The sequence below is a fragment of the Rissa tridactyla genome, chromosome 8 (assembly GCF_028500815.1).
Source record: "Rissa tridactyla isolate bRisTri1 chromosome 8, bRisTri1.patW.cur.20221130, whole genome shotgun sequence".
NCBI classification, from domain to species: domain Eukaryota; kingdom Metazoa; phylum Chordata; class Aves; order Charadriiformes; family Laridae; genus Rissa; species Rissa tridactyla.
Window position 1 is genome coordinate 53,326,706 of NC_071473.1, and position 22,976 is coordinate 53,349,681.

Genomic DNA, 22,976 nt, shown 5'->3' on the forward strand with positions numbered 1-22,976 from the left:
AGACACAGTTTCCATGACACCCTCTCACTTGAATCCAGTTTTCGAGAAGATGAAAGGCCAAAGCAGTCTTTTGATAGTGAGCAGCTAATTGGGTGGCTGATAGAGGCAGGTTTTTCTATGTGAAAAAAATAAAGGAGAAAAGAAGTGGAACAGCTGTGTTTTGGTACATATGTATAATCCCAGATAAAACTCTCCACGGACAAGGAAATATAATAGTGCCTTAGTGAAAGGAAAATTAAGAATCTTTGAAAGCATAAATGTGGCTTTTTGGGAGGAACCTGTATTTAAAATACAAATCAACTGGAACAAAAGTGTTAATAAATAATGGATTTGTAAAATCAGAACAGGACCTCTGGCTCTGTGCAAAATGCGGTGTTGGGTTTTGTTTCTGTCTAGGCAAATCCCAAGAAAATGGCAATGTGCTCAGGTTTTTTTGCTGTTTCCTTTTCTCTGTGTGTTCCTACCCAGAGAGATGTGTGGAAGGAGCAGCGTGCAGCCGCGTCTGCTGTTACCGCAGCTCGTCCAAGCGTAGTTCATGGGCTTCCTCACTTTTCATCACTCCTTTTGCTCCTTCTCTAATTGTGTGTGTTAAAAATGTCACCGTGCAAAGCAGAATGCAGAAATTTGTATTTTTGGAATATAAATTTAAATCTGAGAAGTCTCTTCGGCTGATAATGGGGATATTGATCAGGGTGTTAATGCACATGTAATCTCTATGGTGGACAATAACCTTCCAAGACACAGCAAAGGTGATAAATATTTAAAAATAGTGTGAAATACTTAGCACAAGGACTTTTTTTGAGAAATGATTCGTATCTCGGGTAATAAAGCAGATTAAATGCTAGATACTCAGACAGTTTTAAATGAAGTTTATTTTACTTTCTGGGACTTGACACAATATGAAGCGAGTGCAGGTTCCCTAAATCCATATGACTGGATAGGAAAAGACAGTACAGGTCCTGCCTTGTTCATTTTTCCCTCTGCCATCCCACTTGGCTTGGGAGCTCCAGATGTCCGAATAAATTATTTCTCCTCCAAAAGTGGGTGGTTTAAGTTGATAAACTTATAAGCCTGTTACTAATTGGTTTCTGGCGTCTGTTTTTGATTTGAGGGACAAGTCCTGAAGGAATCCTAATGAGTTGTAGAGCGAGATGTGAGTGATGAGGGTGCAGTTTCTAAGTGGTAGTGTTTGCTTCGGCTACGGCACCTGTAGGTGTTGTAATTTGTATCTCTTAAAACATAGGCAGTGTGCTACAATTGATGACTTTTTCTGTTTATAAACTGTTCGTAAAGTTGTCCTATCCGGATACTGAAGTGAGAAACTAGGTTTTTAAAGTTCTTGCTTTAATTTCATGAAAATAGAACGTGCAAAGGACAACTTAACTTGCAATCATATTGACTACAGTTTCAGATTTACTCCAGAGAGCAAGTAACTCTGAGTTGTGGATTCAGACACAGGCTGTAGTTAGATGCTTTGGCAGATGACGGCACATCCAGCCTCGTGGCCAGCTGCTGCAGAAGAAGGAGGAGGTGCTCCTGGCATGTGCTCCTGCCGTGTCGGATCTACAGTTTGTAAGGCTGAAGAGCAAGCTGATGAGAACCTGCTTTATTTTCAGCGATGATCTGTCAGACTGACTCATCCTACAGCCTAGTGCCTAGTTCTAATAGCAAGCCATGTGTTCAGGAGGGTTACGAAAGCAGTTGAGCTGCTCCTGCCTGCTGAGAGGAGAGGGTCTTGCTTGCCCCCCCACCGCCCCCAGGGCCATGGTCCATCCCTTGGGCTCCCTGAGCTGGCTGCAGCCACCCGTGAGTGAAACACAACTTCTTCCACCCACCCTGGGTTTAGCCTGGGCTTTCATGAATGGTTGGATGGATTTTCATGGCTTGCTCTGTCTTCAGTAGGTGTTTTTCTGTCCAGATGGAGAAGATAATTGTTGTATCTAATGTGTTTCTTGCCGCCGTGCGTGGGTTACCTTTGTTTTCCCATGAAGTTTTGAAAACCTGGAAGGGAAAGTTGCTGTAGGAACGTCTTGAGGTCACTGTCGTCTCGGGACCTGGTGTGCTCTTCATGGCCATGTGGGACCCTGTTGCTCCTGGAAGTGTTTCCAGCTGGTTAGTGCTATTTCCATGCATTGCTTTTTCCTTCTGAACTTCTTATGCAGAATATGCCATGTAGGTTGGCATACTTCAAACTAAGTGAAATAGTCTGGGTTTTATCTCCTGAATATCAAAGCGAGCCTTTTTTGAATGCGGGAGATTAGGATCTCCCCAATGAAAGCTATCTAAGCCAACAGTTGCTAGTCTTTCACAAAGACTTCAATGGTTCACGAACCTAAAAATCTGCTGCACCATCGGTAAACAACCAACAGGAGATGGGTCTGGAGGAATTTGGCACAGCCCTGGCTTATTGATGTAAGACCTTTTTGCTATGCCACCACGCGCTCTTAACTTCTTGCAATGGTAAGGAAGCGGCTTCAACATAAATAAATAAAACCCTCTAAAACCAGCTTGACTGCTAGCGTTGGGCAGCTCCTCTGCCTTCTCATATGAAGATCTTATTAGGCAACAGCTGTGGTCCCGCTGCCAGTTTTCCTCTGCAGACGAAGCCTGGGGGACTGCTCGTTAGCTCCCTGCCTGCCTGCCAGAAAGGAGCATGTAAAATTAATACACGAAGAAAGGGCCGCGATCTGACACTGCAGGAATGCAGGTGGGCTGGAGCGATGCGCGGGAATTAAACTAACGTGCTAATCGTGCTCCTCGCAGGAGGCTGGCTGCTCTCTGCAATTTCACTATTTTCTGCTATAATAACCCCGGTGGGTTTTCCCCAACTCTTTCCAGCTCTTTCCGCTGATAGAGCCTTTAAATATTGTGGTTTATGTGAGAATTTTGGTGAGTGTTTTGTGGGAATTTTGAGAAATAGATAGGTGTTCCCTGCTTTCAGAAATTGGAAAGTATTTCTTTATGAACACAGCGTGGTGTTTGCTGCCACTCCTGTCTGACGGTGCGGTGTCGAGAGTGTCATTTCCCAGGAACAGTCTCTGCAACTGGCAGAAATTTCTGTGCACTTTGAAATTTTGAAATCCAATCTCGTGCTTGTGCTGTCAGTGTGGAGCTTCCTTATGGCACTCCTTTATTTTTCTTTAAGAGCTGAAATTTTAATATTATTCCCAGAGCATATATTCAGCTGTTTTGCTCAGTCATTACATGTGCATTGCGAGAGGATGAAATGAAATAAAGTCAATCTGGTGTTGAGCGTGGGAGGCGGAGGGTGGCGTGTTCCCGTGTAGCTGTGACAGTCTACGGCTCCTGCCACCCCGGGGATCATCCCTCTTTCCCTGTCCCTTTCTTGTAACAAATCTGTTTTATCTGAGATTAAATGAAATCAACCTGAAAATGAAAAACAGTAGCAAGATGTTCCAGAAGCAGCAATTTAATTATAATTTTGAAACTTAGTGCTAAAGAAAACAAGTATTTCATATAGATGCTGTTGCCAGAGCCCTGCTAAAATGAATTTATTATCATGAGTAATTTGTCTGGAAGATGTTTAGCAGTCAGGAAATATGGTATCTTTTTTGCACCTTTTTTAATGTTTATCTTCGGAACAGGTGGACCAATAACTGCTTAATAAAGGTGTTGGTGTTAAATTCAAGCGGCTATAGAACAAGTAGATTGGAGACTAAGCAAAATGCAGTTTAGCCACAGGGAAGATAAAGTTGAGAGAAAAAAATGGGAAACCAGGTCTCATTTTCAGTAGTACTGGTCTACATCACTGTAATGGTGTAAGTGCCTCGGGGGGGTTGCATATGTGATTTATTTACATTGGAGGGTCTTGTATGCTTCCAGCGAAGCACAAAGCAGTGAGGAAATGAGTGTTAGGCTTAGCCTGATGGGGTTTATATTTCATCAGCTGTACCACTTGGTAAGTATTGTTTTTAGCAGTCATCTTTCTTGCAACATGCCGTGTGATGAGTTCTGAATTTCCGCATGTCCAGCTGCGTTATGCTGGTTTCTGGAAGTCAGATTGCACCATGACACCCCTATTGCATGCCAGAGAATCTCTTCGTGTAGCAAATTTGGGGTGAAACCTACCACTTTGCACAACGCGGGCAGCTCAGTGATAGTCACTGAGTGATTGCTACTGAATATACCGTGGTCCGTTCCGTATTGAACGCTTGACATCCCTCAGGGACTAACAGCGTCAGTACGTACCGTGTGGGTTTGGTGTTGCAGCTGAAGAACTTCAGAGGTTCCTTCCTTGGCTGTTTGCCCCATCTCTGCGCTGAGGTTTGCCTCAGTAGTAGTCATGTTAATGCAATTATTTGTGGGGCTCTAGTATAAACCGTATCCTTGAAATGAATCCCTGGGATTGCAGGGGTTCCGCACAGCCCCAGCAAACAGTGGTGCTGGCATGGCAGAAGTGCTAAGGTGGCTATTTCTTAAGGCAGATACGCTGCTTATGCCCGCGGATATATAACTAGACCGTTTGAAGTAAAGAATAATTGTGTTTTAAAAGTCGCCAGTTTTAAGATGGGTGATCATTGTACGCCGGCCTCAAGGAATTCATCCTTCAGAGGCTCATTCTCGTTTGTTTTGGTGCGAAAAGTGCGTTGCCGAGAGGTTCCTCCTCGCCCTGCTGCTGGCTGGGCTGCTGGGATTGAACTTCAGCAACGTGCACCAAGAAGCAGCACCTTAGTCTTTGAGGACCGAGCACCGCTCATGAAACAGCTAAAAATAGTATTTTGGAGTAGCTTGGACTGACTAGTGACTTTCTGAAGTTGTAAAACGCTTTTGTCTGCGATATTATCAGGAAAAAAAGATGCGAGAGTATTTGTGACAAAAGACTTAGAAAACAACGGGGGAAATGATTTAACGAACCCTATGAGATGTTTTCTGGGCAGAACTTTGTTTTGTTAAATCACAAAGAAATATTGCTTTATGAAGGGTTATTATCCCAGGCTTAAAGCCTGAATTTCAGACTTCACAGCGAGAGAAAAAGACATTTTAATCCTGCTTGAAGTGCAAGCCTCAGCACAGCTATAACGCTTCCACCAGGCCTTTCACTGGGTGTATCTGTCTTATTTCAGCACGGCAGGGGCAAGTCAGTGGTGCAGGACAGTCGGTGCTGAGGACCCAATATGCCACGTGTGGCTTGTGAACTAAATCTAGCCCTGTCCGTGGACTGAACGTGCACTAGGTTAGTGTTTGAAACACACCTTTCCATTCATTTTCATCCAGAAAAAGGTTAATAAGTGAAAAAGTGGACCTTGGAATTTTCTTTGTGCCCAAGACTTGTGTTTCTAAAAAGTAGTCCTTAGATATGATGGCATTTCGATTGCCTCTTGTCTGCAGAGGAGGAGAACATTGTGGAAACGTAACCAGGGCTTGGGGTGAGTGCTGGTTAGTGCTGACCTCAGGTTCCTGCAAAAGACAGAGCTTCCACCCCTCGAGTATTTCTTAGCTGAAAGCTGTTACAAGCAGCTGGAAGGACCTCCTCAAACTTGTGTTTGTTGCCAGTGCCTACCATGGCCAAGGCTAGTGTGCGCCTTCTCTCCTTGGACAGATGGAATAAATACTCAGAACACTCTGGGTTGTTTTTTTTTAACCAATATATAAGTTTGCATTAGGGCTTTGTCAGCCCTAAGTTGAATCTTGCAGGGCTGGGGGTTTTGGTTTTGGTTGTTGTTGTTGGGTTTGGGCTTTGTTTGTTTTCCTCCGTCCATCTTTCAGGTCTGTTTTGGTGCTTGAACAGGACATGTCAAACTCTTAAAGTAAAACCAACTAACTTTGCAAGTTGTAAACTTAAAACGGCATTGACATTGTAGAAAACGTTCCTCTCTTGTCCACTCTTTTAACAAGAAACATAGAAAACTAATTCAGGAACCTTCTTTTTCCCAGTTTCTTCTACACTTTATGCATTTGGAAAGTTTATTGTAAGAGTCTCCCACCTTTTTGGTTTTTTTTTGTTTAAGTGAGAGGAGTGCTGAAATTTCTACTATAAAATTACAGATTGGAGTAGGGGGCAGGTGTTGCACCTGAAATTCCCTTTTTAATTATCCAGATTAAAAATTATTGCATCTCTTTGCAAATAAAACCCAAAGATACAATCAGTCATTCACGTTTTGGCTGCTTTTTTTCGTTTCTTTGCAGGGGGATGCATTTCGTACAAGCAAAACTAACCCAGAAACTTTCCTGATAGCTTTTGTAGGGCTGAGCAAGGAGGGGTGTGTAGTGACGTGGTAGAAGGTTAGGGAGGGTAGGAGGAAGGTACGTATTTAATTTGGGTTTGGAAAAAAGGGCCTCTGAATTGTTAGCACTCCAGGATCAAGTAACTGAACCGTCCCAAACCCTGTCGAGCTGACAAACCAAACCAGGACACCATCTGGAAATGATTCTCTGCTTCGTTCTCTGTATTCTTAGTGTAATGAAATAAGTAAAAAAAAAAAAAAAAAAAAAAAAAAAAAAAAATCCAGTTCCTTGTAATTGTTAAATTTTGTCATGCAAATGTGTTCTAGACTTTGAAAAGGATTGTAAAGGTTTTGCTGACATTTTCATGCTTTGAAGAAAACCTCTGTGTCCTTGCTGCTTTGGTTGAATAGAGGAGCAGCTTGCAGCAAGACATCAGCTTTTTGAATCGCTTTTGGATGAATAATAGCTTGTGGTTATGAAATAGGTGGAAATTGGATGCAAATATATGAAAAAATATTAACATAAGCAACTAGTGATCGCTGTGTTTATCGAATAGAATGCCTTCGTAAATTGTTTTAAACTTCTGTAATTATCATTCATCTTCAGATGATAGGCTCGGATGTGTCTTGGCTGGCTGCTGCGGACTCGGGGAGGATTTGGTTAGCATTCCATTTTTTTGTAGTTTGACGCAGAGGTCACCACCTCGTAATTCTTAACATGTGGAACAGAGAATATACTGCAGTGTGTTTTTTGTCCGGATAATTTATGTTTTTATTAGCTAATGCTCGTACTGGAAATTTGCCTTTGCGGATGAGAGTGGGAGCGCAGCAGAGGAGGGAGCAGGCGGGAGCCACGTCTGGCACATGGGGGCAAGGGATGCTGCAGAGACGGGGGTGTCACCTGGAAATGTAGGAGACGCAGGTGTGAATTGATGGCGTTTACTTCGTACTTAATGACATTGTTACAATTGCCACATCGTAATTTTTACTTAAAAAAAAAAACCCCAAAATAGTGTGAAACACTGCCGTAAGAAACAGCTGCTTCATGTTGCCACTAATTATTCATTCATTTGCAAGTGTCAGGAGAAGCAGAAATACACCATATTGTTTAAAACCCTGATTTAATGTGTTACGAGGCACTAGAGAAAGGACTTTGTCTTGCATGGAGATAGGGCTTTCAGAATTTTCAGAAGATTTCATTTTTCTTTTTAAGGTATTCAATATTCTGTGACTTCTTCCTAACCCTGAAATTCATGCCATTACTTCGTCTTCCTGTGCTTTATCATATCTATTTTAGGATGGATGTCACTTCTTGGAATCTTTTGAACTTTTATATTGGCTGGTGCTTTTGATCTTGTAACCTTTGCCTTGTGTTAGTATCCTTGTTATATTTAAGAGTGAAAAGACATAGAAAGAATTAAAGTCAAGCTGGGGAGGGGTGACAGAAGTGTTAAGCTGTTTTCAGCGTAGGTCTGTCTGTTCCCAGGGGCTCTGTGTAGCGAAAACTATTGTGGAAAAACACATTTTAAATTGTGCCATGCAAAGCTTTTGGAAATTAAAATACAGATTACATGCTGAAACAGGGAGGTAAAGTTAACTTGTGGGTATCAGCAACTTATTAATTTATTAAACTTAATACTTATTCATTAATTTGTTAAGATAAATTTTCAGTATCGGCGTGATGAAAATTTTCCTGTCCAATAAATCTCCCCCCACCTTCTGACTGTCAAATACCGATACCAGTGTAGTAACTGTGTTTGACAACAGGAATATTTATTCCCTGAGTAGCATTAATCTACTTCAGTTCTGTCTGCGTTCAAAGTAACACTAATGCCTTTATTTCTCCTTGGTGTCTGAACTCGCTAATCCTGATACCAAAGTGGATTACGGTGTCATTGCTGCGTGTTCAGGCAGATGTGCAACACATAGATAATTGCACAGAAAAGCAAAAGAAAGGGAATTGATTTAGGTTCCTGAGCTGGAGGTGGTCTCTATACAGCCTTAAATCCTTAATTCAATTTGAGGTTTGCCAGTCAGTCCTGTTGGGCTCGTGCAAGCTTGTGGCCTGCCTTCATGCTCGGTTTTAACGTGGAAAGCTGTGCTTCCACTGGCGTGATATTTTGATGACTGTTCAGCACCATCCATCGTCGAATCACACAACGGTCTGGGCTGGAAGGGACCTTAAAGATCATCTCGGTCCACCCCCCCCTGCCCTGGGCAGGGACACCTCCCACTAGACCAGGTTGCTCCAAGCCCCGTCCAGCCTGGCCTTGAGTCATGTATTCATAAAGAGGGGAATTACTATGTGACGCTTTAAAAGAATCCCAGGTTTTAGTAAAATACTGTTTGTTCTAATGCAGCAGCATGGAACAAGTATAGGCTTTTCATTGACGTCTTCTATTTCTGAACTTGATAAAATTTGACAAATGAAAGCTTGGGTGCTTTACTGAAAATGAAATAAAAACTATTTTGAGAAAGAAGCTACTATTAAACATTCTCGTTTGAAAACCCCTTTGACGGATAAATATTTTATGTGCACTGAAGCATCCTCAAAAATTAAATATGAACGAATGGTAGGAAACCTTGCAGTACTATGAAACATTGAGATTTTATAATTTCAAGTGCAAATGTCTGCCTAGGGATTCTTGATTATTTTTAATGAAGATGACGCTGTACACATCAGCATGAGTGCTTCTGAAATGAGGGAGTTCACATAAGTAGTATCTTCTGAAGGAAATCACAGCAAAGATTTATTTTGAGTAAATATGCAGCCTTTTCTCCAGAGGTTCCAAAATATTTTATTTAGACAAAGTTAAACATGAATTGAGATTTTTAAAAGGTCAAATAATTCTCTTCTGTTTTGAAACAGAAATTGTTTTAATTATGTTCAATCACCAGGAGCAGTGCAGCCCACTTCATAGTTTGTAAATGTTTTGTAAAAAGCAGCCTGTAATAATATTTACAGAAGGAATGAAAATAGTAATTGCCTCTGTTACTGTTTTAATTTTAACAATGTTTGTATGCATGAGCCCCTTTTGATCTTTTTAATAGGTACAACCCCACTGGCAATGACATCATGTCGTAAAAGGAATTAATACTACCATTATAAATTTCCTGGTGTTTTTTTTTTTTTCCAGAAAAGTTCGTTCCCTCCACTTTAAATTCCCTTTTTACAATGGAAATCTGCTCCCAAATTCTGTTGTCTGCTCTGTTCCTCCTGTCCTCATGGTGTTGTGCGATGCTGACCATCCATTAGAAGATTGTGTGAATGTGCAGGGTCCCAGGACTGTGCCTGTAGGTTTGTAGCAATTATCTTGTGTGATTTCTGTATGGTTTTTAGGTTGTGGAACATAAATCTGATGTCAGTCAATCCTAGATTTTAATTCTGTCCCCTACAGCCGGGATAGTGCAGTTCTCAGTCCAGCCTGCTCTCCTTGTCTCTGGGCTTGGAAGGTTGTGTTTGGGGTAAAACCAACTCAAAATAGAGGAAAAACCTATCTTCAAAAAGTCTTCCAAAAAAAAAAAATAAATCTGGGCTGTTTCTAAACATCGTGACAGTGGTTTTCTTTTTTCTCTTTCCTCTTTGCTTTGCAGCTCTTTTGCATTGTGCTTTTTCTTGCATGTTTTCCTAAATTTTCCGTAATAAGATTGGCTGCGTTCAAAACCCAGCCTGTTGAGAAACGCGCAGTTTTTCCAACCAGAGTTGGAGGCATGGGTGATAAATCATATGACAAGATTGCATACTGATACAGTCCCTTAAAATCTTGAACTTTTTCTAAATATCCAGAAATAAACTTCTACCTTAACTGGTGCGGAATGATTGTACGGTCCTGGCCGTGGAGGGTAACTAGCTTAAAGGGGTTGATGGGCTGTATGTCTTCCTGCCTCTCTGGGAGTGTAAAAGGATAGTTCAGATGAGGATGATCACAGACTCATTATTTCATGACGAGGTACGGTAACGATCCTTTTTTATATCATTAGTGATCTGCATGTGAAGGTGCTTTACGCTTTTGGCCCTTTAACCTTGTGCTTTTCCACCTCGACCACCAAACCCAGTGAGTTACAAGAGGTGACTCCTCACAGCAGGTTATTGAGCAGGGCCCCTTTGGAAGGTGGATGGTTTGGTTTTCCATGTTCTGACAAACTTCGATTAAGTCGAACATTAAGGACATTTGTCTGCAGAGCGTTGGCGCGGGGCAGCGTGGGGATGTGAGTCTCCGGCGCAGCATCTTCTGGAGTCTCTTCGGCTCTTCTGTCCTCCAGAGCTGGGTGACACCGCTGTGCTCACACCTGGGTGGGTCCGCATTAAACTCATTAAATAATCTGCAGAAGCGGATGAATATTCAGTTAAAGGATCCCAGGTTTTCATAGAAAAAGAATGTGCTTTCTTCTCTTTTGGTAATCTCTTCAAAAACCCAACCAACCAACCAAAAAAACCCCCACTAAGCCCTTTGCAACCTGCAGTATTCTTGCTCCTTTTTTCAGCGTTTTCACAAAGAAATTGAACTTTAGAAATAAATAAGAGTATTTTCAAAGGGCCAAAGGAGCACAGTTATTGAATACTGTCATACCTTTAAGAGTAGAGGAGGAATTCAGGAAATGGAGAACAGGTGATGCTACTCAATCTACAGCATGTGTGGCTGCAAACTCATAATTGGTCTTTAAACGTCTTCTTTTAAAATAATTACATCTCTTCCGTGAGTGAAAAGGAATCAGATTGAGAAATAAATATTTGATTTACCTGCAATATCTGTATAATATTTTCGCTCAATGTTATGCGTGCATGTGTTTGATGCTCTCATCAACTGACCAACCTTTGTTATCCTATAGTGAGGATGTTCTGCAAAGTCGTCTTAAAAAGAACAGCTTCCAGAAGCTGATAGTAGTGCAGGTCTGCTGGAGCTGGAAGTAGCGCGTTTCTCTCTTGAAAACTCCGGGGTAAACAGTGGGAGATCTGGGACAGCCCCGGCAGAAAACTCCTCCTGCAGTGACTGTGAGGATGTACGGCTTCAATGTGAAACCACAGGAATCTGACCACATGGCGAAGAGTATCCCATACGTTGGAATAGCTGCAAAAAGATATTCCACTGACTAAGGAAAAGGTGCTTACATGGAAACTAAAAAAAAAATCCTGCGTTGTAATCTGTGGTGTCGTCTTTGGACAGGTGAAGGATGAGAGATTTTTTTTTTTTTGGAGGGGAATTCTTACAGATTTCAACTGCTAATTTGTGGCATCCATTTTCAAACACAGAAATCGTTCAGATGTTGTTCATCTCAGTATTGGTAATCGGAAGCTCACCGAAAGAGCGCATGCGCTGGTTTTTAAATTGAGGTTCAGTCTAATTTCTTGCTACTTAGAATTTGAAAGATAAATAGATTTATAATAATTTCAGCAAAACTAATTTTTAGAGGGCTGAAATTATTATTTTTAGTTAGGAAATATTGTAGGGTGTTCATTCAACAACAGTGAAGGACGCTATTGTTTTCATGGTGTGTATTTATTATTTTTATTTAAGATGATAAATACCCGTTCACCAATATCCAAATAATGAGAGCAGCAGATTAGAAATACTGTTTTCTGTTCTGATTTTTTCATCAGGCTTTTATGCTAGTTAGTTTTCTTTTCTTGAAATATGATTTATGCTACAGTTGCTGGTTTGGCAAGACAAAACAAGCAGAGCTGAGGCTGTTTCTATGTTTTGGAGCCCTGGTTAAATGACTCCCTGAATAATGACAACTTTTGTCAGGGACTCTTGGAGACCAATATAGTATCTACAAAAACTTGTGCTTTAATATCAGATCATGGACTCTGTTTAACTGAAATCATTGCGCATACTTGCATAGTCCGCACCTGAACGCTGCTAATGTTAAGGGAATTGTTTAGTGTTCTTCATATAGAGAACTGGACACGTAGTTCTCGGGTAGGATGTCCATATTGGGGAGACCTGGTATAACATGGAAAAGGGAGATATGCCAGAGAGCCATCTCTCTCCTTTTTTATTAGGCAGACTTCCTTTGTAAAAACAAAGACCATTAAAAAGCAAAATAGGAAAAAGCCCTTTCGCTTGGTGCCAGGCACACCTCGGTCTGGGGCAGGTCCCTCTGGCCCGAGCACTCTCCATCTCAGCAGTTGCCTTGGTGGAACCGTCCCATCTCCTGGGACCAGCAGTCAAGGACCCCGCAGCCCTGGCCTGCAGCCTCTTCAGTCTGTAAAACAATGAGGGTGCAAGAGAAAGAACTCTGCTTTGCAAAACATCTGATGATTTTTTTCTCCCAACGGCTGGATGTAGAAATTCTCGTGGGATGGCTTGGCAGGAATGCTACAGAAAACGCTGAGGCAAGTTTTGCCCTTCTTCAATCCCTTCCCTCATTAAATCTGGAGCTTTCTCTCCCATTTCTGGGTAGGAATCTACTCTGCTCTTGATTAGCACTGGAGGTTTTGTTTGAGTTTTGGGGTTTTGGTGGTGTTTTTTTTTTTTTTTACTCCCCCCTCTTTCATGTAAATGATGTCTTGCTATTTTGCTTGCTTTTTTTCTTTTTTAATTAGAAGAATAAATGCTTGCATTCATGCACAAATTGCTTTGAAGTGCTGTAGGAATTCAATTCATGAGCCTACCCTTAGTCTCAATCTTTTCTTTTTTTCTTTCTTTGCGAACCGATAACATCTAATGGCTCTGGTCTTTCCAGAAGATTACATTTGTTTTCTGCGGGTTGCTCTACCTCCTTCTGTGTCCCGAGATAACAAGTTAAGCACGAGGAAGAACGGTTAATCGGCCAGCTCCCACTGAGCGTTCCTGCGAGGTTTTGTTTCAGGGAGGGGTGACTCATGCTGGACCACAGCTCTATGAAAGAACAAGGGAAAAATAGTCCCAGGGACTAATTGATCCCCATCCAGCAGGAGCCAGCTGAAGGTGGCTTGTTGGATGCCGTGGGCCACCTCTGCTCCTCTGGCCGTTCTCCTGCAGAGCATGGGTGTTGTCGTCGATCTTGGATGAGCACTAGCAATTCGCTTGGAAAAGTGATTTAGCAGTTTCTTCTAGAGATCATCTTTGCTTTACTGACCTGGCAATTATTTGCTACTTTTCATCTGTATGTTATTTTTTTGGGGTCCAGGATGAAGCACTTGCTTCTGTTGTAGATCTGTTTAATCTTGTTGATAGTATCAGATGGTCTTCTGGCTCGCAAAACACAACCGGGAGAAGTTGTCAGATAATTAGTCCGCTAGTGTGCTTGCTCCCTGAGTTGATGATCCGAGGGCTGGAGCACCTCTCCTATAAGGACAGGCTGAGAGAGCTGGGGTTGTTCAGCCCAGAGAAGAGAAAGCTCCGGTGAGACCTTATAGCGGCCTTCCAGTACCTGAAGGGGGCCTACAGGAAAGCTGGGGAGGGGCTGTTTGCAAGGGCATGTAGCAATAGGACGAGGGGCAATGGTTTTAAACTAGAGCAGGGCAGGTTTAGATTAGACATTAGGAAGAAGTTCTTTGCAATGAGGGTGGTGAGACACTGGAACAGGTTGCCCAGAGAGGTGGTGGAGGCTCCATCCCTGGAGACATTCAAGGCCAGGCTTGATGAGGCTCTGAGCAACCTGATCTAGTTGAAGATGTCCCTGCTCGCTGCAGGGGGGTTGGACTAGATGAGCTTTAAAGGTCCCTTCCAACCTAACAGATTCTATGGTTCATTCCACCGCTGTTTTGGAAGCGAGGGGAAAAATGTCCTATTTCCAGCGCTGGTTGATGGCTTTTCATTAGCAGCTAAGTATAGTGAGATGTTGTTTCGTAAAGCTCACAGAGAGCAAGCACCAGGGGATTTCAAATTTCAAGGTCACAAAGAGTGCAAATTAAACTAACTCTTCTCTGCTTTTGCAAGCATCTGGTGATTGACCTTCAGTTTTAGTGTGGGGGTCACGGCTCTGGGACTGGCACCGCGTCCTCAGAGGGTCAGAGACTGGCTGAGGTGGGATGGGACCTCCTGAGGTCCTTGTGCCCTGCTAATCTGGGGCACCTGTCCCCTTGGCTTTGGGTACCTCGGAGGATGGGACTCCCCCACCCCCGGGCAGCTCTTCCAGGAGCACGCGGTGTTTCCCGGCATGCGATCGTGCAGGTGTAGGGAGAGCTTTGCGCATGTAATTTGTGCTGTTAGGAGAGCGCGTTCCCGCATGCGTGCTCTGGCTGCCGCTGCCCCAGATGCCCTTTCCACCTCCTGCTCCTAGGCAAACACAGATCTTTCCTCGTCTGTTCTCCTTTGGCTCCCACAGCCGCTGCGTAAACCAGGTTTGGTTTGAGCAGCATTTTGGGAGGCTATGTCTGCAGGTGGGATATAGCCCAGTAATTACTTCTTTCTAACCCATAAAATATGCTGACGTTAAACTGGAAGATTTTTTAATATATATGCTGTCCTGTAAATCTCTGTCAAGAGCTTGATTTTCCAGCCACAGCACCTAGATGAGGCGGCGTGCCAAAACCAGCCGTGTGAAAACGGGGAGATGAGTTAACGCGCGCAGCTCGGCAGCCGGAGTGTCACCCTCTGCAGGCACTGCAGCTCTGGGACACGCGTCTCCCCCGGGTGCGCAGCAATCAAAGCGCTTCGGGGGGTTTGGTGGGTTCTTGCACCCGAGGGTTGGTGTCCCTTGAACTCGCCTCTGCACGGGCAGCGTGAGGGGGTCAAGTTCAAGTCAATTTTAAGCCCTGTGTCAATTTGAAATGTAAGAGTTACTTTCAAATAACTTTGCATCCAGGTTGGAGAGAATGATTATGGTAATAATTGATGCAAAGTGTTTATTTTCTTGAGTTAATTTCTTAACTACTTGTAAAATTTAGTTGAGAAATTAAACCTCCTAAGAATTTAGGAGGGTAAAGAATTGTTCCTGCTCCCTTCCGCTGGAAAAAGGAAGGGTGTGGATTATATCAAAGAAAAACAATGCAAATGAGGTATGTAAACACGTGACCTTCAAACTCTTCTACTTTATTAATACAAATACTATTATCATATGAGAATACTCTTGTACTTTTTATTACAGACACTGACTCGTACAGGAAGGTACTGATGTACAGCCTCTTTCAGGTTGTTACTCAGCTGTTGTTTTTCTCGTGAAAGAAGTGTTGGTGCCTTGCGTGGAAACAGCTGAGAACTGACCGCAGCGTGTGTTAAAAGTTCTACACTTCTGTGTCTTTCTGGGTGTGGGCTGTGTTAGACAGCTATCGTTCAGAAGCGCTGCAGCAGCAGTTGCAGGGGAAGGCTGTTATCATGATATTTATCGTGTGTGTGTTGATGGTTCCTGCTGAGAGATCCTGAAAAATGATACTCTTGGACATTTAAAGAAAACAGTTCTGTAATTACGTTAGCATCAGCCCATTTATTTTATGCACAGAAGTTTAGTGTTGTGATTTATGATCTATAAATTCCTATGTTTAAGCTGGTCGTTTTTTTTTTTTTTTTTTTTTTTTTGATTCAAGTAGATCTCTCTAATACCTCACTCCAGCCTCAGTGTTCCTGTGCTGCAGCGTTTCTCCAAACAGACCCCATCGGATTCTGCCTCGATTGTGTTAAACAGATCAGGAAACGAAATCACGTGCTCTCAGTGTGTCTGTATGTCCCTTTGTTTTTTGGGGCTTTTTGATGTTGCTGTAAACTTACACAGTCCTAGCTGGAATAGTACATAAATTGAACCACGTTTCTTCTGCATACTTGCTGTATATTGAATTCATGACCAAATTGGATAAGCACAGTAATTACACTAAAATGATATGCTCTTTTTGCTATAGGATTGCATCTATTTACGTGTATTGCTTTGCTGCTTAAGTGTTTCCCCGGTTTTGTTAGTCATTTTGACGTGACCTTGAGAACAAACCAGAAAAATGAAACCCAGAGTTCTCCCAATAGAATAAAGTTTCGGGTCGATTTTGCTCCTGATAAATGCTCAAATTTATGTTCTCTTTTAAGGGAAGAGGACCAACACAATGAAGCGAGCTGAAAAATGTCCAGTAATCAAAAAGTTCTCAACCTGAAAAAAACCCCATATAAATATTTTAAGTTTCACATCCTAGAGGCTGGAATGAGGAGCGTAGGGAGAAAAAAATCCAATCCTATTGAGAAGACCATCTGCTTTACATTTTAAGGTTGGATAGCCTGACTTTCCTTTTTCTGAAATACTGCCGTATACATTGTCATGAGCATAACCTTAGTCAAGTTACATTGGCTAAATGGATAATCTTTTTAACATGTGGAACTAATTTTCTTAGGGTATTTTCCCCTCTCACTCTTTTTTCCTCTCTCTTCTCTGGTCCCTTGAAAAAGAAGACAAAAAATCTGCTGGTTCTTGATTGCATTTTTGGCAGTTACTCAGTTTTCCATAGTTTTGACTCCTTGCAAATGCCTGAAGTTTTCCAGGGAAGCACATTTATAAGAATTGTGCTCTACTTTGACTCTTTCCAAGCAATGTCACACCGACTTAGCGTCTCCCCTTCTGAAAACAACTCGAAATGATCCTGAAGGCTTTTACCACCCACAGGCTAATGGCAGTAGATTAATTATAAATGCTAACTGGGATGCTTTCTACCATCAAAATTAAGATTAAGCCTGACGACCAGTTCTTTTATTGTCCTCTGTGTTGGACAAAACGTTTTGCCCCAGCGCTGGTGGCAGAGCGGGGAGCAGAGGCATGTGGCAGAAGATAGTGGTAGCTTGATTTGTAAATAGTGAATTGGTGGACAATCTTCACTGAGGTAAAAACTGGGGTGAGAGATGGTGTTTTCCTGATTAAAACCTTCTCAAATGTTGGGGCATGTGTGCACCCATGAAGGTGTGCGTGAGCAGGCAGAGACAGACGCCTGCAAACACATGCACGCTTGCTTCTGGAGTGCCAGGAGGCTCTGGCTTCACTTTGCTTATGGCAAAGCTACGTCTGGTAGTCTCAGCTTTTTTCACGCAATTGGTTTTTTTTTCCCCACGAATTGCTCCTCATTCCAAGTAATCTTGTGTAAATTTTACACGTAAAATAAGCAAAATCGTTTAAACGAAGCTGCCAAAGGAGTCTTTCAAGTGGTGCTGTGGTTTAACCCCACTCCAACCATGTAGATAGTTGAGCACAGGCCAACTGTGCCCATTAGTGACACAGAGAGCTTCTCCGAGCAAAACGGCCGTGGGAGGAGATGAACTGGGCCAGGACGGCAGAATCACAACCTGTATGAGTCTTTGCGTTTCCTCGTTTTTTTTATCTGAAGATGCTGCTCGTGGTGCACGAGAGGCTGCCTGTGCTCTGACCCCCACGACAACACCGACCTGGGCTCAGCTTGTGAGCTCTGCATCACCTTTTTTCTTTGTCTGCCTGTCGGATAAATGTATTTGTTGCTGTTTGATAAATGACATAATGAAAAAAAAAAACAACATTAATTTGTTAAATTCTTCCTGAAAACTTCTTCTTTTCTGAAACCCACAGAAAGAGAAGGGCATTCGCAGTGTGATGTTGGGATACTCCCTTCAGCCCTGTAGCTGCCGTGGCCGTCCCTGGGCTGAGCAGGGTCTGTAATGCTGGGTTGCTGCTGTCATTGCTCTCATCCCACCGGGTTTGCCTTTCACTGTGTTTTCCTCCCATTTACTTTAACTTCTTATATGCACATTGTAAATTCTTAGTGAAAAACACAAAGCATGTCCTTGATCTCATGGGAACCCACTATTTAATGTTTCTTGGTTTTAGAAAATGGTAACAAAACATAACGTGATATGGCCTCAGACACTGCAAAAATAAACTCTAGACAGAAGCCACAGGTTTCCCTCAAAATGATCTCACTTGGTGAGTTTCATCAGAAAAAGGATTTGTTGTATATTTGTTTGCTCACCACTTTTTAAAACATTAACCTTTAAAATAAGAAACAGTCCCTGGTTAGTAGCTGCTTGAAGTTTAAAAAGTATTGCAGCCCTGCTGAGCTAACACTCTGTATATTTGACACATGTACATTTTGCTACTGCTGTTTTGTATACTTTTTAAATGTTGTAGAGTTTTTTCCTGTCAGTATCCAAATACGGCAGGTAACGGCAGGCTACGTCCTGAATCTCCTGAAAGTTGTGGGCTTTTTTCTTTTTTAAAGTCTTGCAGTATAGATGCTAAAACGGCTTCAATATATTTACAGCTCAGTGGATATGTTACTAATCCTGCATTTGTTTTTCTTGATTCTCTTTGTCTCTAAAAATGTTATTCTTGTTGGTAGGGAGATGGATTTGTATCTCATCTAGCAATAAAGTGATGTGCAAATGGTTGACCGCTCTGCAGAGCAGTTGGTGCTTTTATTTGGTTGGGGACTTTGGCGGTTTCAGGGTTGTGGCTTTTTTTGTTTATTTTGATGCAGTGCTGACAGTCAAACTGGGACCTTTTGAAGTTATTTTCTCACTGCAGTGAGATTGCATCAATAGATGCAGTCCTCATTGCTGCTGAGTTTATTTTAACCTCAAGGAGCTGAGGGAATGAGCCAGTTAATATTTTACTTTTTATGCTAAGCTTGGTTTAGAGTCCACTCCTGGATTTAAACCTGAGTTGCCTTTGGCTTCAAATGATGAATAAAATTCTGCTAAGCCTTGTTTGGGCGCACCACAAAGCTAAATCCCAGCTACCCCTTATCTCTGCCTTGGTGGGAAACCTGACTCCGTCCTTCCTGGCACCGCGGGTTTGGGTGCTGGACCCGTCCATCACTGTCAGACCCCACCTGTGGGAGGCATTACCCGGCGGTGGCCCAGATCTTCCCCATCCCAGCCCCGAGGACCCCTGCCCTTACATCCTCTCATCGCTTCCCGGTTTATCTTGCTTATCAAATATTTGTCCTGTTGCTCAAAGCTAAAATTGAGGCAGGCTGGTGGCACCAAGAAGCACTTGATTGCAGTTAAAGTCATTAATGGATGTATCTAGGTAACGTGGAAGAATGTTTTCTAGGAAGTTGCAAGTGCTTTGACCCAGACAGATAGTTAAGGAGCTTAGGAAAGCAAGATGTGAAAATATGTGGTTGTAACCGAACCCCAGGTTTCTCAGGACTCCATCCAGGCTGTGGTCATCCTCAGCAGGTTCACAGGGACACGTTGCTCAGCTCTCCTGAAGTCTGTGTGTCTCCGAGCTGCCACAGATTGCCAGAAATCCTGCAGTCGTCCCTGCAGATACCCTGATTTTCTCTTTCTAGGCTTCTGTTTGTGTAGCTAAACGCGTGTTCGATAAGGGAAGGGGAGGATTAAGAGCATGAGTGATGTGCCGAGCATCGTGCTGCAGGATTCAGGTGTTGCCAGAGGCACGGGGGCCCCGGGGATGGCGCAGGGCTTTGTACTCAGCCCCCGCCTGCCCCCCCGGAGTTTAAATGGGAGCATAGAGCAGCAGGTGATGGGTACAGCAGCCTGACAAGTGTTACTTCTCTCTGAGCATCTCTGACGTTTGAGTAATTTGAAAAGAGAATTACAACTTCGCTGACTTTTTAATTTACACCTGGCTAAATCCGGTATTAATGTCATTTCTGAAGTTTGCTTTTGCAACAAAGTATGGAAAATGCAGACACTTCAGAACTGCTAAGTTTTGAGCTTTGTTTACTTTTTAATATTGTGTTTGAAAACTGATGCTTTGTGGTGGAAACAGCTGAAGTGAATGAAGCAAGGTTTGCTTGCCATGCTGGGTGAGCTGTGGCAGCACGAAGGAAAAGCTGTGACATTTGGTTTTGAAACCAAATCTTGAAATTTCATTCAGAGTTTGGATTGGGGAGGGGGGGGGGGAAGGTTGCTTTTGTTTCCATTTATTTTTTTAAGTCAAAAATCTTTGTAGAAACCTGTTTGATGAACCCAAGGGGTTGGAGAAGTTAAAGCACGGTGTGCGTGTTACGGCACGTGCGGGGTTAGAGCACGACTGAAGCAACTGTTCTCAGCCCGGTACCCGAGATAAGTAGTGGACAGCAGAGAGCGAGAAGTTTTGCCCTCTGCTGTGTGCCACAGGACCAAAGCTGGTGTCTTCTAAAGATGTTGGGTTTAAAGGAATTTGAGGATTCCCGAGAAAATGAATCTTTTTCATGTAGTTGACCAATGTCAAGGTGTTGGTCAAGGTACCAGCAAGAACCTGATTATCTGCAAAGATGATAATAAGCTTAAAATAGCTGATGATAGCAAAAAGAGAGGGGCAAATGGAGAAAAAGATAACAAAATGCTGTTTGAGGGCTTGAGGCGGTGCGTGAGGAGGCGGCGTTGGGAGCGGTGGCGGGGATGCAGGTAGCTCCATGTCTGGTGGAGCACCAGCTCGGCTGGGGAAAGGCTGGAGGCCAAACCAGTGCAGAGGTTGCAGCCTTCCCGCATTGTGAGAGTGAGTGGTGATGGGTTATGGCAAATAATCCCGGGCGAGCATCTCATTAAACACGTGTGGAATTGTTCCTCTTGGAGTGAACTTCGCCTGCTGCCATCTGCTCAGCAGATTCAATTAAACAAGGAGGGGTGGGAAGAATAAAGTACAGATGCTAATGCGCTGTGTAAACTACGGTGGGCAAGTTCTCCTAAATAATTTAGACTATTTTTGTAAGTTTGTAGAGCCGACTTACTCTTGGGTCTGTGAAGTTCCCTTAACTGCGTTTGGAGGTTGCCACTCAGCTCTGTTTTTCTACTTCAGGTTAGATCACTTTTTAAGTCAGTGAAATTAGCTTAAATACAACAGGGAGACGTGTTTGACTTTGGGTGAAATTCTGCTTAGGAATTCTTGACTGGGGAGCAGATATCCTGAGTAACGGGACCGTTCCCAGGTAGGGGCCGAGCAGTTAAACGCGTAGCCTCGGGGAGCTCCGTGCGCGACGGCTCGCGTGTTCCTGGGTGGTTTCAAGCCTTATTTAGTTTTTACTGTTGTTTTCGGCTCAGTGTCTGTGGCGGCAGTTTGACTAACAGGCTCCTGCTCCCCCCTCTCTGACATGCACAGAGCGTTTAATTAAAAAAAGTAGAAGACACGATTTGCTAGAGCTTGGTTAAATTATAAAGCAAGGAAAAATAGGTTAAAAACCTAGCCCAGTGGCCAAATAAATTTCTGCTGGCACTGTGGCTCTTACACAACCGTGTATAATGTTCTCTGGCATTATTTTGAAGGTTCATAAACACGGCTCCGTGTTAAAGGGGTGGAGGAAGGGGTCAGCTTTGTGTTCAGGACAGAAAGCTCCATTCTCGGTAGCTGACAGTCTGTTTCCTTCTCGCTCCTTTTGATGTCTGGAGACTAAATGCTGCGTGGAGGGAAAAATTCAATTCATTTAAAACATTTTGCATCAAAATGACATGCTTTAATGTATTTTCTTCTGATGTTTAAATTATCTTTTCATCTTAGGGGGGGGGGGGGGGAGAAAAAAAGCCAACATGTTTGTAGTTAAAGTACCCAAGCAGAACTTTAAACAAAGGTCTGGAAGAAGAGGAAGTCTCAGTGTACGGGCAGCTTTTAAGAGTAGATGCCTTTTTTTTTCTTCTTCTCTTCCCCCCGCCCCGCTCCTCGGCTCTCTGGGACTTGTAAACCAAGGAGATTTATTGCTGCCCTTCCAAATGCTTCTTTAGAATTAAGAGTTCAAATTTTTGAAATTCCTGAAGTCCTCAGGAGGGAGAGGGATAAGGGAAAGCGATGAGCGTAAGCAGAGCAGAGCACACCAAAGGGCTTTCCGGGCTGGTTTTGCCAGTCAGAGCTGCGTGCAGCCTTACCAGGGGGAATCGGCTAAACCTGCATCAGGAAAACCCTTGGGAATCGTGGGCCAATGATTACACTGGATTTGGATGAAATTTAGACTTCTTTAGTAACGGCAGTTGTTATTGCTAATAATTTGGAGAGCTGACTCTGGCTTATTGTCTTGCTGTAAACATGAGTCTTAGTAATTTCACAACTATCACGTCAAGGGAGGGACTCAACGGGGTCTGTATGAATCACCGTCCTTTGCCAGATGTGGCCGTGCCTACAGATGTTCTTGCTGATGTATTGTCATGTGTTTGACATAACACTGATAGCTGTGGAATCCGCTCCGTCAGTGAAATCCCAGCTCCCCTTGAGGCTGGTAGAGAAAGATCTCAGGATTTTTCAGGAATGCCATCGGTGTAACCCCAACTTTTCAGGAATGCCATCGGTCTAACCCCAGATCCTTCCAACCTTATTTGCCAGTCTGGAACAGAGTATTAACAAGGTGTTGAGTGTTTTCCTCCACGTAACCACTGTAGGTAAATGGTGATGGCGGTGCTGCTCTCACCTGCGGAGGCACAGCGGATGGAGGGACTTGTGTCCCTCTGGGAGCAGACAGGAGGCTTTCCCAGGGCACAGCTCTCTCTCGCTTCCATCTTCTGATACACCCTTTTTTGCCATTAGTGAGGCCAATTTGGTTGTGTTCAAAAATGGGTCTCGTTTTTCTCTTTTTCAGGTACCAAATGTGTCTAAATTTGTCTCACAGCCTCTTGTGTGTTAGTGGAAACAAGTGCTTTTAGAAATAGTTAGCTTTGGTTAAATGTTTAGCGCTAGAGAACAGTCATAGTTTGTGCGGGCAGTAGCTTTCAAATGCGAAATATGGTTTTTTAGCACCTTGTGTCAGTTTGGTAAATTAACAGATGTTTTGAAAAAAAACCTGTTTTGTGTTTGCCTTCAAAACCAAAACCAGCCTCTTCACGCAGATCCAGAAACGGGTATATGGAGACGGGATTTCCCTTGGGTAAGCCTCCCATAGACTCCCCAGGGGAAGCGGTCCTTTTCTGACACAGATTTCCTCACCCGTGCGCCTTTTGGAGCCGCTTTAATGCGATATTTGTAACAAAAAGTCTCTTACGTGTCCTTTCTGATTTG

At 43.1% G+C, this 22,976-nt stretch overlaps 1 protein-coding gene across 1 annotated transcript in view; it reads left to right on the forward strand.

Annotated features, from left to right (window-relative positions):
* The window catches only part of CACHD1 (cache domain containing 1), a 117,296-nt gene that overhangs the window by 20,345 nt on the left and 73,975 nt on the right, over window positions 1-22,976 (forward strand). The window lies entirely within an intron of this gene.